This window comes from Narcine bancroftii, chromosome 5 (genome assembly GCF_036971445.1).
Source record: "Narcine bancroftii isolate sNarBan1 chromosome 5, sNarBan1.hap1, whole genome shotgun sequence".
NCBI classification, from domain to species: domain Eukaryota; kingdom Metazoa; phylum Chordata; class Chondrichthyes; order Torpediniformes; family Narcinidae; genus Narcine; species Narcine bancroftii.
In genome coordinates, this window is record NC_091473.1 from 35,067,818 (window position 1) to 35,082,903 (window position 15,086).

A 15,086-nucleotide genomic window follows, 5' to 3' on the forward strand; every position below is an offset into this window, starting at 1 on the left:
CAATCAATGGATTTGAGAGACCATTCACAGAGTTGAATATTCAATATTTCCATGATGCCAGAACTACTGGGTGTGGGTGTCCTGTTGATTTATCACAGAGGAGTAGTTTTCCATTAACTCCAAGCTGGACATCCTTCAATTACAGGTTTGTGATTGCAGTCCAGTGAGCATTCATCTCATGGGCCATGGCCTAAGCTATGTAGTCAATACCTTGATCTACAGACAAAACCTCGGGTGGAGCAGAGCAGGAAAGTGTATCAGCTACTATATTGTCTTTTCTGGAAATATGAAGTATTTTTGAGGAAAATTCAGAAATGAATATAATTGCCATTGTTGTCGTGCTGACCAGGCCTCTGCAAACTTGGAAAATGAAAATGTTAAGGGCTTCTTGTCAGTGTACATAGTAAAATCTCCGCCCCTCCAAAAAATAACAGAAGTGTTGAACTGACAAGTAAATGGCCAAAAAGTCCTTATCAAAAGCACTGTATTTCTTCTCTGCTTCACGAAGATGGAGGCTGAGGAATACTAATGGTTTCCATTGCCTGTTGACATATTGATGAAATGCACCTCCTACGGCCATATTGGAAGCGTCTGCAGAAAGGGTCGTAGCTGCATTTAAAACTGGGTAGCTGTGCATAGTGGCTTGAGTCAGCAAATCATTTGTCTTCAAGAAGGCAATATTTCTTTCTTCATTTCAATTCACGCTTCTGGCATTTTGGGACAGTAAAAATCAAAAAGAGGCTTCATGATACGAGCTTCATGCTCTCGAAAGAAACTGACGGTAAAAATTTACCATTCCCAAGAACTTCTGTAGGCTTTTAACCATAGCAGGTTATTTGGTAATAGCCTCAACTTTGGATGGCAGCAGGGTCATGCCTTCTATGCCCCAAGAAATCAATTGTTTCTTGTCCAAAAACACATTTATCCAGATTGATCCAAATTCTTGAAGGTGAATAAAAAGTGTACGAAGATGTTCCAAATGTTATTTCTTATTCACACTGGCCTCTAAAATGCAGTCGAGGTAAATGAAGACATTGGTCATACCACGTTCTTAAAGCATCGGTCACCCGTTGAAATGATTGAGCTGCATTCTTTAATCCAAATGGCATTTATAAAAATTTGATCAACCCAAATGGGGTAATTATTGATATTTTTGGAGTGTCTTCTGGCTCTACTGGTACTTGGTGATAGCCACGTGCCAAGTCCATTTTCGAGAAGATCTTTGCTCCATGCAGATTAGCTGAGAAATCATGAATACGAGGTATCAGATAACGATCTGGAGTGGTGGCATCATTAAGCTGCCTATAATCTCCACAAGGTTGCCAACCTCTATTGTGTTTTGGGACCATATATAATGGAGATGCCTTGGGATTGTTGGACCTATGAATTATACCTAGTTCCTCCATCTTGGCAAATTCTTCCTTAGCTAAACACAGCTTCTCTGGAGGCAGGCAACGCACTTTAGCATTGATAGGAGGGCTCTTAGTACAAATGCAGTAACACTGTGCTTTGCAGTGGAGGCAGAAAATTGTAGAGCAGTAATCTCAGGGAAATCTTCCAACAGCTTGAAAGCACAGAGCAGGGGTATAGGCATCTGCCAGAGGAATGGTCTGTAAAGTGATACCACCTATTAGTTGACACTCTTTTAAGTCGACGAGGAATGAATAAGCCCGAGGAAAATCTGCACCAAATGTCAGGGTACTGCTGCTATAATAAATGGCCAAGAGTGGAGATGATTCTCAAACTTGATATTCATCTTCCTGGTGCCAAAGGTCAGAATGTTGGAACTGTTAACTACTCATAGTTGCAGGTCCAGGGTAGGATGGCATGTGTCAAAACTGATGGGTGGAAATACACCAACTTCTGAACCCATGTCCACCAGAAATTTTCGCTGGGACAACTGGTCCCATACATAAAGTAGGCAAGGAGGTTTCTCGCCAACTGCCACAGCCCTTACTGGCAGTTGGCCTGGAAGTTTCCCGCAAATGAGCAGGGTGGAAGGCACTTGTGGGCATTTACTCCCCAACACCTGTGATAATAACACCACGACAAGGTGTCCACAGGCTGCTTGCTTCTCTTTGGGCATTGCCTGCTTGTATGGAGTAATGTAATAGAGGTCAATATCAGACGGGTTGATTGTGCATACTTGTCTTTCCTTGCTGTGCTTTTTAGCCAGCCATAAAATGTCTGCCTTCACTGCTACAGCCCTTGGGTCTTCAAATGAACACTTGGATAACAAGAGCCTAATATCATCTGGCGTTTGCTCTAAAAAAATAATTGCTTGAATATTGGGACTTTCACCAGACGCCAGGAACAGCATTTCATCCATTAGTTCTGATGGGGCGCGGTCTCCCAACCCATCAAAATATAGTAGTTTTGCTGCCCTTTCCCTACAGGGCATACAATATACCTGCCATAAAAGTGCTTTTAAAGCATCATACTTGCTGGTACGTGATGCATCCCATAGGAAGTCATCGACCCTCTGAGCAACAGCCTGGTCCATGGCACAAACAATTTGATAATAACAAGTGGTATCTAATTTTACTTTGCAAAGGTGAAATTGTGCTTCAGCCTTTTGGACCCACAGTTCAGGCTCAGCTGTCTAGAAAGGTAGTAGTTTCACAGCAACAGCTGCAGTGTCCAGGTTTGTCCAAAAATACATTTTTGGATTTGTCAGGGTCACCAATTGTGGCCACTGGAATCACAGTGAGCACAACAAAATAACCACACAAGTTTTTTTTATTTATATAGAGTGAATCAAAGATTTACTCTTCATAACCCACACAACAGTTTTAAAGCCCGAATCACACACTCAACATATGCTGATGTCATCACACACTGATGTCACATAGCTGGTTCGATGCCTTCTGGGGGCTGTAGTGTCACCAAAGCGCTGCTACATGTTAATAATTAAATTGGGTCCACAGCTCACCTAGACTTTCCTGCCTTGTCCCTCACTATCTGCTGATGCAGTGTTAAAGACAATCAATTTCCTGCCCTCCCAGATCCAGAGAAAAGCAACGGAGATAATTTACTACCCACAGATTACTAGCTAAAAGGGAAAGTGGTCTTTGCTTTCTGCTGGGAAGGGGGTATTAGCAAGCTTTGACCACTACCCACCCATTTACTGACAGCAGCAGTTACTTTAAACATTCACCCCATTGTTGAACTTGTACTCAGTGCTGGCTTTCCATTGTCATCAAGACAAAAATAAATCTTAAGAAAGGCAACTTCAGCAACATTTGCCAGGATACATAATCATTTTGATAAGCCTTAAACAGGATGGTGTGACGTTTTGCAAATGTCATCCTGTATATTCTACAATTGAAAGGGGTCTGTCTGCCCTTTAACTGAATACTATATGATGGAAGGCTACTTATTGTTAGTTAAAACCTATTAATTGACCATACCAGGAAACTGGAGCAAATATTGCTAGGCACAGAAGGATTAATAGGAATAGACACTGATTTATTTACTCATTTTATTTCCTGAAAACTGGCTCTGGTCATTAGTCATTTTGAACAGACTGAACAGGGAAACTGTCTCCCTAAGAGAACGTAATCAGCAGTACTTTGTGTTGGCCACTGTCTACCAGGACACTTCTTAAAGCTCGAGCCTTTAAAAGGTTCCATTGCAAAAGCAAAGATTAAGAGATTTGAACCGTTTTCTGCCCTTGTGATCAGAAGAGAAAGGAATAAATATGCTACTTTATATACAACCTTATGAGAATGAATGATACATTTTATAGAGGTTCTTATAAAACTAAAATTATAAACAATGAGTGACAAGAACCTCCAATGAATTTGATCATAATCTTTATTTTTATTAATAGAGCATACTGCCGATTTCTTGTTGATTGTTAAGAGTGTGATGAATGTTACTTAGGAATCTTTGTGTGGACCTCATTTGATTTAGGTCATGGGTATGATGAATATAATCCCCAATATAAACAACAAGAATATGCTTTTTTCTAGTGGACAGTTTTTTTTTCTGATTTTTGTCTTTCACAGAACATTACAGTCTGCAGACACTGATTGAAGTTACACAGCAGGTCAAACAGAATACCCTATATAGCAAGGATAAAGACACAGATAAGATTAACTGGTAGGCATTCACTGACATTGCTATTACAAACAGCCTTGCTGTTACATCAGATTATTAGCACAGTCGAAGGAATTATTTGCTTTATTGCAAATACTAATTTAGTAGATCTGAAGTCACCATGAATTTGGCATGAAAAAGCACTCAAGAACAGTGCCGTACATGTGCTGTATCAACTCTTCACAATCAACTCAACCTACTTTTTATGGAACTGTAGGGTACTTGCAGCTCCAGGCAGTGTAATCCCATTAGTTGTATTGTCCTTCCCTGCTGGGTCCCCTGCATCTTATTCTCTCTCATGCATCATTCAACTTCCCCATTTTATTTCCACTCACCTCCAGGAAAGGCAACTTAGATCAGCCATTTCACTGACCAGCACACCTTTGGGAAATGGGAGGAAACTAGAGCACCTAGCTGCAATGAGAGTATGTAAATTGCACCAAGTCAGCACCTAAAATCAGGATCACACGCAGGTCTCTATCCCAGCGATAGAGTTAGCTGGGACTTGAAGACCTTCTAAGGGTTTAAGTAAAGTGGAAATGATAAGTGCACAGCAGTGGTTCTCAACCTTTTTCTTTCCACTCACATACCACCTTAAGCAATCCTTTACTAATCACAGAGAACCAATGGCATAGGGATTACTTTAAGTGGTATGTAAGTGGAAAAAGGTTGAGAATCACTGCTGTACAGACATTGAGGAAAAATTAATCAAATAATTGTTTTCAACTAAAATTTAGCAGAACAGAAATTAGAATTCCACCAAAGTAAGAGACCAAAGGCCAATTATGAGGTAATTCACCCACTGCAGATATCAGTACAATGAAGGTGAGCTAGCTATGACTGTTAGACTGGGAATAATACTTCTCCCCTTCCTGACCACATATTGAGTAGAAATATAAAAATTATACATTTTATAAGATATACTGGGCCATATCTACAACTTTTACCTGAGTGGTTTTCCAGAGAGGTGTTAAAACAGATGCATATAGCAGTGAATAAAATTAAATGGTAATATTTTTGACAACTTTGACCATTCTTAACCCCCCCCCCCCAAGTCCTAAATCAGTGGTTCTCAACCTTTTTCTCTCCAACCACATACCACTTTAGCTAATCCCTATGCCATAAGTGCTCTTTGATTAGTAAGGGATTGCTTAAAGTGTGTGGCTGGAAAGAAAAAGTTTGAAAAACCATTGTTTTATTTGTACCTAATTGACTTGTTATGTACATGGTTTCACAACTCCAACAGAAATGGGCCAATGACAATTTTTCTCAAGCAAAATAATTTCAGTAACTATTGGGTCTAGAGCAGGGTTCTCCCACTCCCACTCACATCCCACCTTATGCAATGCCTTACTAATCAGAGCACTGTTTATAGAGCAGTCTAGTCCAGCCATCCTCAATTATTTTTTACCTATGGCCCCTTTAGGACTTTGCTCAAAGTTTCTGGGTACTCTTTCCTGTGAAACAGTCATGTTTTGGTTTTTTCTGTTCTCTCCCAACAACATTAAAGACAAAAAATATTTATGTGACTTGAGATTTTAAAAAAAGCTTTCACTTAAATGTGCTGTGACCCCCCAGGGGAGGGCAGAGAGACCCCAATGAGAATGTCTGGTCTAGAAAATGCACTGATATGCAGAGATTCGGCCAGTTTTCTCTTCTGAAGAGGGACAACTTGGATTTTCAAGTGGCTGGGGCAGCAGCTGCCATCTACAGGAGTTGTTTGGCACTGTCTGCATTTGACGCCTGGAGACTCCAGGATTCTGGATTTGACGCCTGGAGACTCCAGGATTCTGGATTTGACGCCTGGAGACTCCAGGATTCTGGATTTGACGCCTGGAGACTCCAGGATTCTGGATTTGACGCCTGGAGACTCCAGGATTCTGGATTTGACGCCTGGAGACTCCAGGATTCTGGATTTGACGCCTGGAGACTCCAGGATTCTGGATTTGACGCCTGGAGACTCCAGGATTCTGGATTTGACGCCTGGAGACTCCAGGATTCTGGATTTGACGCCTGGAGACTCCAGGATTCTGGATTTGACGCCTGGAGACTCCAGGATTCTGGATTTGACGCCTGGAGACTCCAGGATTCTGGATTTGACGCCTGGAGACTCCAGGATTCTGGATTTGACGCCTGGAGACTCCAGGATTCTGGATTTGACGCCTGGAGACTCCAGGATTCTGGATTTGACGCCTGGAGACTCCAGGATTCTGGATTTGACGCCTGGAGACTCCAGGATTCTGGATTTGACGCCTGGAGACTCCAGGATTCTGGATTTGACGCCTGGAGACTCCAGGATTCTGGATTTGACGCCTGGAGACTCCAGGATTCTGGATTTGACGCCTGGAGACTCCAGGATTCTGGATTTGACGCCTGGAGACTCCAGGATTCTGGATTTGACGCCTGGAGACTCCAGGATTCTGGATTTGACGCCTGGAGACTCCAGGATTCTGGATTTGACGCCTGGAGACTCCAGGATTCTGGATTTGACGCCTGGAGACTCCAGGATTCTGGATTTGACGCCTGGAGACTCCAGGATTCTGGATTTGACGCCTGGAGACTCCAGGATTCTGGATTTGACGCCTGGAGACTCCAGGATTCTGGATTTGACGCCTGGAGACTCCAGGATTCTGGATTTGACGCCTGGAGACTCCAGGATTCTGGATTTGACGTCTGGAGACTCCAGGATTCTGGATTTGACGTCTGGAGACTCCAGGATTCTGGATTTGACGTCTGGAGACTCCAGGATTCTGGATTTGACGTCTGGAGACTCCAGGATTCTGGATTTGACGTCTGGAGACTCCAGGATTCTATCACTGAGAAGGTTTGGGACCATCATTACCAATTTGCAGATAGTTTGACCACAACATGTCCTTCTTGAAAAATTTGTGTGATTGACAAAGCCCAAAATACTACCTGCATTCAATGAAGAGACAGTGGATAATAATGCAGACAAATTCAAGTTCACTCATTATATGAATTTAATCTAAAGCTCTGTAAAAGGAAATCAAGAATATACTGTTAGAACACATTTCAAGCTAAGAACCATTAAGGGCTCTAAACTGATAAATACTCAGTATAAACAATGAAATTGTCATTTAAAACAAATTCCTGATGCAGTCTCAACAGAAAAATGTCAACTGTTCCTTTCCCCTCGAACAGATGCCAGTTGATCCACTGAGTTCATCTCGTGTTTTTTTTTTATATAAAAGATAACAAACTCCCTCATATTATCAAAAACAATATGTTTCCCATATTATCCTCAAAGTTAAACAAGCAAGGTTCCTTCAGTTTTGATCTGACTGAATTGCAAAAGCAAAGCACATGAGATACTGGAAATCTTAAGCATACATCTAACTTCTCAGCAAGACAGGCAACATCTATATACATACATAAATACAAACTTTAAAAAAACACTGGCTTAATACTTTAGCTTGATGATCTTCCCTTTGTGCCGATAAATATTGGAAAGAAAGCACTGTAGAGAAAGTAAGGTTGGATGAAAAAACAACTGGGTGTCTGTTGTAGAGTGGAAGAAAGAAAGACTGAACACTGCAAGTGGTAATTCTGACAGATTGTGGTTAAGATTGGTCTGAAGAAGGAATTAATAGATGAACAAATTTTATAAGTACAGAAATTCTAAAAAAAATTAGGCACCATATAAATAAGATTACATATAAGAGAATGATTATCTGGAGTCAATGCTATAGAGTTGCTTTTGCAGTATCATTAATTCAGCCCTATCACAGTTGCCTTCTATCTCTTCCACACAAAATTACAATTTTTATTTTTTTAAGATATTATACTGAAATAACCAGCATTATTAATAAAGCATCTTTACTATAAAAGAACATCACAAATGTTTGACAGATGAAAATGAAAAATTTTAAAAAGGGATTTAGTTGAAGAGGTGATTTACATTGTCAAGAGTAGATGTTAAATTAGATATTATTTTGTGAGGATTTGCAGACAAGAGTAAGGAAATCTTATTGTAATTGTAGAACACTTTGGGGAGACATTTCAAATCTGGTGTTTGGCTTTGAACTTCTTCACAAAGGATGTACTTGTCGTGCAGGAACTGTGAGAGAGAATCTGTGGACTACTGCTTCCAAGGATGGTGGGTTTGCCGAATGAGAAAGGATTGATACAGTCTGCATTTCTTGATGCTTAGAAGAATGAGAGTAGATCTCATCAAAATGTACATAATCCCAATTGAGTCAATAGACTCAATGCTGGGAGGATGTTTCCCGAGGATGAGGAGTTTGAGAATAAGTGGTAGGCTGTTCAAGACTGAGATGAAGAATAACTTCATACAGGGGATGAGGAGCTTTTACAATTCACTATTCTAAAATGTTCCTTTAAGTGACAATAGCTGACATCCTTCTCAGTCTAAATACAGTAGATGGAAGCATAGAGGTAATTCCCAATTTTAAATTAAACATTTCCTCATGAACAGAAACTTTATATCTTTATAGGCCAATAGTAAACTCACCAGCTAATGTATGAGGTTTGATTTTTAGTCTGTGCCAAATTGGATGATCTTTGCAAGAATCTGTTCAAAGCCTCCTTGGGGAAAAAAAAATCAAAATTCCCACTATATCATGGGAATCCATGGTCCATAACACAAAGTGAACAGTCACATTAAAATGCTATTGAAAACCTGGTCAATATATTGGGAGCACATAGAAGCTCTGCATAAATGGCAGAAGAGGGGCACAACCTAACAAGCCATGTTGGCTCATTGCTCTTCTGTAATTCTGTAAGAATTGAGATGATTAATTTATTCACAATCACAAGGGTCTGCAAAAAAAAAAAATCAGCCACTCCACAGAGAACAAAATTGGTCTCTGCATCTTAGTTAGAAAAAAAGTGAACAATGATCTCTGCTGGGAAGTGCATGGACAGATATTGCATTATAATAATGGCTGCAGTTTCCAAAAAAATGCTGGAACTATTGCAAATAGGTTTCATAAATATATGGACAGGCAGCATTACAAGATAGAAGAGAAAATTCCACACCATGTGTAAAGTCTGCTGACAGCTCTATGACTTTAGTTGCAAAACTATGAAATTTATGGAGCAACTTTTCATATGTAAAACATTCAAAAATGCTTAATTTCAGGTCTTTATTTTTCAAACACCAACTTGCATCATTAACAATGCTACTGGTTATCATGGTCTCACAGGTAAAATAATGGGAGTCCAATTTTAGCAGGAGTGCTGTTGTTTTTTTTTTTTAAATTGCTTGCCAATTGCAATTCCCCTGATGGTTCGCAGTACTCTGACAGCCAATTTGGTAGCTATGATTGTGTCAGCATACCACAAAAAAAAATCCGCAATATTATTAGAAATCAATCTACATTCCAGTAAGAGTTATGGGGTCTTTTGTGAGAATGTTGTAATTTTACCATGAATTACTGTCAAGGTGAAAAATGGTATGGAGCATTAAAGCTCAATTTGCTGGTTTTAATAACATGCCTTATCATCTGATACAAAAAAGGTTCAATGGTAACAGGAGACACAGTTAGGGGTCAGGCCCAGCCAGCTAGTCAGTCTGCCACGTTTATGTTTGAAATGCAGAGCAAACCTGGAATCATAATCTATAGATGTAGGCTTGGTTAGCACAAGTGATCTTGTTTAATCTAATGTCAGAGGTCACAATGTAATGTATACAGATAACACCATATAATGCATTTTGAGGTAATCTGAAAAAACTGATAAAAATCATTGAGGTACTGATTTATATTATCCAATATTAATCACTAATATTCCAGATTTCTACAGACTTACAATTTATTAGGTACATGCCTCAGACCTTATGTTCTTGCTAGGTATTTAAATGCTTACAGTTTTTAAATGTTATTTTGGTTTTTTTTAATTACTCACCAACTGCTCCCATTCATTGACCAGCTAACCTGGTCTACAATTTATCCCCATGGTCAATCCAGCTTCACCCCAATTGAGATCTCCCTCTTTTACCCTCCCTGCAGTTTAACATTCTCTCTCCTCCCTCATTCAGATGAAGGGGCCTCAGCCTGAAACATTAGCTTGGTTTCTCTTCCCATGGAGAATTTCCAGCATTTTCTCTTATTCTCAAAATTCTTATCCAATGACTTATCAGAAAAGGAAAGAGAAAGGATCACAAAACATCCAAAATACCAATCAGTTCATTTCATTTGGAGGAAGTGATTGGGGATCAATGCAGCTCATCAGTGCTAGAACGATTCCAGCTCTGAGGGAATACAGTGCTGGAAAGGGAACTGTTTGAGCCTTTGATCAACGAGTCCAGTAGAGTTGGATGTAGAGGAATTAGACATCATTTGTGAAAAAGAGAAAGCGATAGTAAACTGGAATCACTTAAATTGGAAGAGAGCAGAGGGCAAGTAGTAAGGGCAGATGGAAAAGGGCTAGAGAAAACAAAACACTGGTTCACCTGTGCAGTGGCATTTAAGGAGGAAGTGGACTTTTGATAATACCATGAAATTGGAAGTTGATGATGGGGTGTGGAGCAAGATGAGTAGTTGTGGAGATGGGATCGATGACACATAGGATATAATGACAGGACAAACCAGAGCCTGCAAATGCTGCAAACTGAGCCAAAATAAAAATCTGCTGAGAGACTCAGCAGGTTAACCAGCAGTGGGGATGGGAGGAAAGGAAGGGAGCTTGATATTTTGGGTCAAAACCCTTCAAGACAGACCAAAGGGAGGGGAGATGGCATGTATAGGAGGGTGGCAGAGGACAGACTGGGACACATGACAGGGTGAAGCATGGTGGATAAAATGGAAAGGTGTAGGATTGAGTTGAGAGACAAGCACATGATTGATAGGTACCAAAGCAAGAGCAAGTGGGAGTAAAAAAAAAGGAAGGTGGGAAGAGTCAGGTGGAACAAGATGAGCAGGGGGTGAAGATGGAGAATGTTCAATAGGAGCGAAGACTAGAATCTGATATAAAATGGTGATGATGGTGGTAAAGTGATAAAGAGAACCATGAGGGGAAAAGTGAAAGACAATTATAAGGAGGAGGGCATACAGTGGATGAAATCAAGAGGGAGATGAAAGTGGAGGGGTGGATAGGGAGAGTCGAAATACTGGTGGCAAGAATGTGATTACATATTTATGATAATCAGACACAAGAAAGCTAAGGTTCAGTCTCCCATGGGTTGGTTTGCCAAGTGCCAGTGTGATTTTGATGAGCATGTTTACTGATAACATTAGCATTGTACGTGGAGAAAACGTTCAATTTCAGAGGAAATGGATTACACCAAGTTATAATTCATGTTGCCAACATCTTGGCAACAAGGTTACTAAAAAATGAGCTAGATATTGTGAGAAATGGTAATAAAAATTGAGCATTTAAAAAAATTACTAAAAGATGCTGAAACAGACAAGTGTAATACATTAAAATGCTAGAGAAACTCAGCATCTATAGGAAGTAAAATGTAAACAATATTTTGGGGCTGAGTCCTTTGTCAAGGATCGAGCAAAAGCAGGCAAGTGCCTGAATAAAAGTGGAGGGAGAGTCAAAGAGAAACAACTTGAGAAGTGTTAGGGGAATGGGGTAGCTCTCTGAATGCAATAACTCTCTAAATGGAGAGGAAAGTGGGTGGAGAGCAAGAGGAAAGGAGACAATAGGGAACAAGAGACTGAGAAGGGGTTTGATAGAAACTGGAGGTCAATGTTAATGCCACCAGGTTGGAGAGTGCCCACACAGAATATTAGGTGCTGTTCCTCCAATTTGTGGATAGCTTCAGTTTGGTAGTGGACAAAGCCATTGATAAACATGTAGTAGTGGATGATTACCTCCCTGACTCGAGGCCAGTGACTGATGGGGTGCCTCAAGGATTGGTGCTGGGTCCACTATTGTTCGTCATCATGTCAATGGATAGCAAGTTTGCAGGTGACAAAGATTGGAGATGTAGTAGACAGTGATGAAGGCTTTCAAAGCTTGGAGGGATCCAGACCAGTTGGACACTGGACACGTCAAAATGGCAGGTGAAATTTAGGAGGTGCCCTTTGGTGGGATGTGCACCTACCAACAGTAGGGCACTGAGGAGTGTGGTAAGACAGAAGTAACTGGGAATACAGAAACACAAGGCCTGATGTAGGATCACAGATAGTGTCAGAGTTTTTGGCACACTGACCATCACAAATCAAAGCACTGAGTAGGAGTTGGGACATTTTAAGACATTAATGAGGCCAAATTTGGAGTATTGGAGTTTTGGTCACCTAACTATAGGAAGGACATCAATAAAATTGAGAGCAGAGGAGATTGACAAAGACAATACCATGACTTGAAGAACTGAGTAACAGGGAAAGACTAAACACGTTAGAAGAACTTTATTCCCTGGAGCATATAAGAATGAGTGGTGATTTGATGGATATACAAAATTATGATGGGAATAGAATAAATGTAAGCAGGTTTTTTCCACCGAAGTTAAGAAAGATTAATATCTAGAGGACATGGTTAAGGGGAAACATTTAAAAGTAATATTAGTGACAACTTCTTCACACAGTGTTGGAGTGTGGAATAAGCTGCCATCTAATTGGCAAATGCAGCCTCAACTTTGACAAAAAATTGAACAAGGGTATAGAGGATTATGGACCAGGTGCAGGTCAGAGAACTAGGCAGGTTTGGCTCAGACTAGGGGGCCCAAAGGGCCTGCTTCTGTGCTGCAGGGTTCTATGGTCCAAGTCAGAGGCATCCATGAGTCCTAGCTATACCTGCCTTTTTGTAGGCTATATGGAGCAATCTATGCTACAAGCCTTCACAGGCAAAGCTCGTCAACTCTTCTGCAACATCAGTGCTGTCTTCTGCACCCATGATGAACACATCAACTTTATTCACTTTGCTACCAACTTTAACCCAATAAATTCATTTGGTCCACCTCTGGCAACACTCCTGCTTCAATTTATCTCCAATCTCAGGAGAGAAAAGGTATTTTCTAGAAATATATCAATTCCCATTTACCTTGACTATACCTCTACACTGTTCCTTGCAAGCACAGCTTGTATTTATTTAATCTTATGACATTGGGACCTGGCCATTGATGGACTACAGAAAATGCCAGAAAATGACCCCCAAGCCCCCCCCAATGTAAACAGAGGTAGAGCAAAACTTAAAACAGGAAATATCATGGGGCAACATGGTTAGCACAATGCCTTTACACGCCAGTGATTGGGACTGGAGAATTGAGTCCCACGCTGTAAGGAATTCGTACTAACGGTGGCAGATTCAAATGTGCTGGACCAAGGGAGATGCCAGACCACCAGATAAGAGGTACAACCTGTACCCACATTTGAGTGGTACACACTAAGAAATATGCCCATATATTTGAATACTCTAAAGCACACATGTCAAACTCAGGCCCGCGGGCCAAATTTGGCCCGTGATATAATTATATTTGGCCCACAAGATCATATCAAATATGTATTAGAGATGGCCCGCTGGCTGCCACGCCAGTATAGCACATGCACAGCTAATACTACAAATCCCAGAATGCTTTGCAAATGCATTGGTGCCGGCCCGTCAGCCTGCTAATCGCCCCCACCTCCTCTCTTTACTTTCATTAGCATCTGCGACCTGTCGCCCAACTCACATGTAATAAACCCCTTACGAAAAATGGCCAAACCAAAGACAGAAAACAGGACCTTTCAAGACAGGTGGGAGGCAAACTCTGACCCCAGAGTTTGATGAACTTGCATCTAAGAAGAGATGCCAAGTATCTGGTTTAGACCCAGGTGCATCAGAGTAAATCACAGTGTAGCAAGCTAAGCTTGGATTAATATTTTCTTTGGTTAACTTTGGACTGTTCATAGTTGAAAGATTGGATTTTCATTGAAGCAAGTTGTTATTTTTTTGACTTCTTGGCTTGTGAAAAAAAATACATTTAAAAGGAGCTTAAAGGCTATAGAGAAATATTATTTTATTTCTCATTTGTTAATGCTTCTTCTGGAAAGAGTTTAACCAAAACTATTATTAAACATTTATTTTAATAAGAAAAAGTTTAACATTACATATGTTGAAAGAAGAGAAAACATGCAGATGTTGTTGAAAATTTTCAATAAATATTTAGTTTGGCCCACAACTTAGTCCAAGTTTTTAATTTTGGCCCTCTGTGAATTTGAGTTTGACACTCTTGCTCTAAAGCAAAAGTTCAAAATAAATTGCTAGAGGACTGTTAGGCAATATTGTTCCCATAATCAGAAACACACAAAAGCTGGAGACTGGAATGTCATTTGTACAAATCAATATTAAAGCAGCGAAGTATCTGAGAATGTTAAAATGCCAATATTTCAGAATTCCTGTATGGAGTACACCTAGAGCTTAAAGGGATTTTCCTAGCTTGGTGCATAGATACACTAAGGTATGTGCTTTAATGCATACAACTTTGCACCACTACTTGTTTGTATATTGGCATTTTGAGACTTTCAATCCTCCCCTTCCAAGGGAAACTGAGGAAATTACTCTGCTGGTCTCACTAATCTATGGGTTTCCACTCAAATAATAAAATGAAAGATCGTAGCTGGTGATTGAAGTTGGATTTCTCATTGCAAATCAATGTGGATTCAACTGTAATGTTAAGCAGCTCCCCTCAAAAAAAAACATTTAAAAATACTGTTGATTACAAATAACTTACTGAAACGGAGTACTAATTTTTTTTTGTTAAATCACATTCCCAGGCAGGTTGATTTTTCATGAACTCAGCAAAACTGAATTGGAAAATTCCAAGATACCATTGAAAAATTATATTCCCAAAGTTTGGTCCTTGTGGTTCAGATACCAATTTATGCAGCTTCTTGGCTCGATTCTGCAAGTGGGAATTTGACTAAAGAATGAATCAACATTGAAAAGAAACAGACCTTTTGAATAAAAGTATTTTCTGCCATCGAACTAGCAATACATTTGCATTTAAGAAAGCATTTAAAAAGTATAAAAGCAATAAAAATTTCAGTATTCAAATGCAACAATTTGAAGGAAGCCAA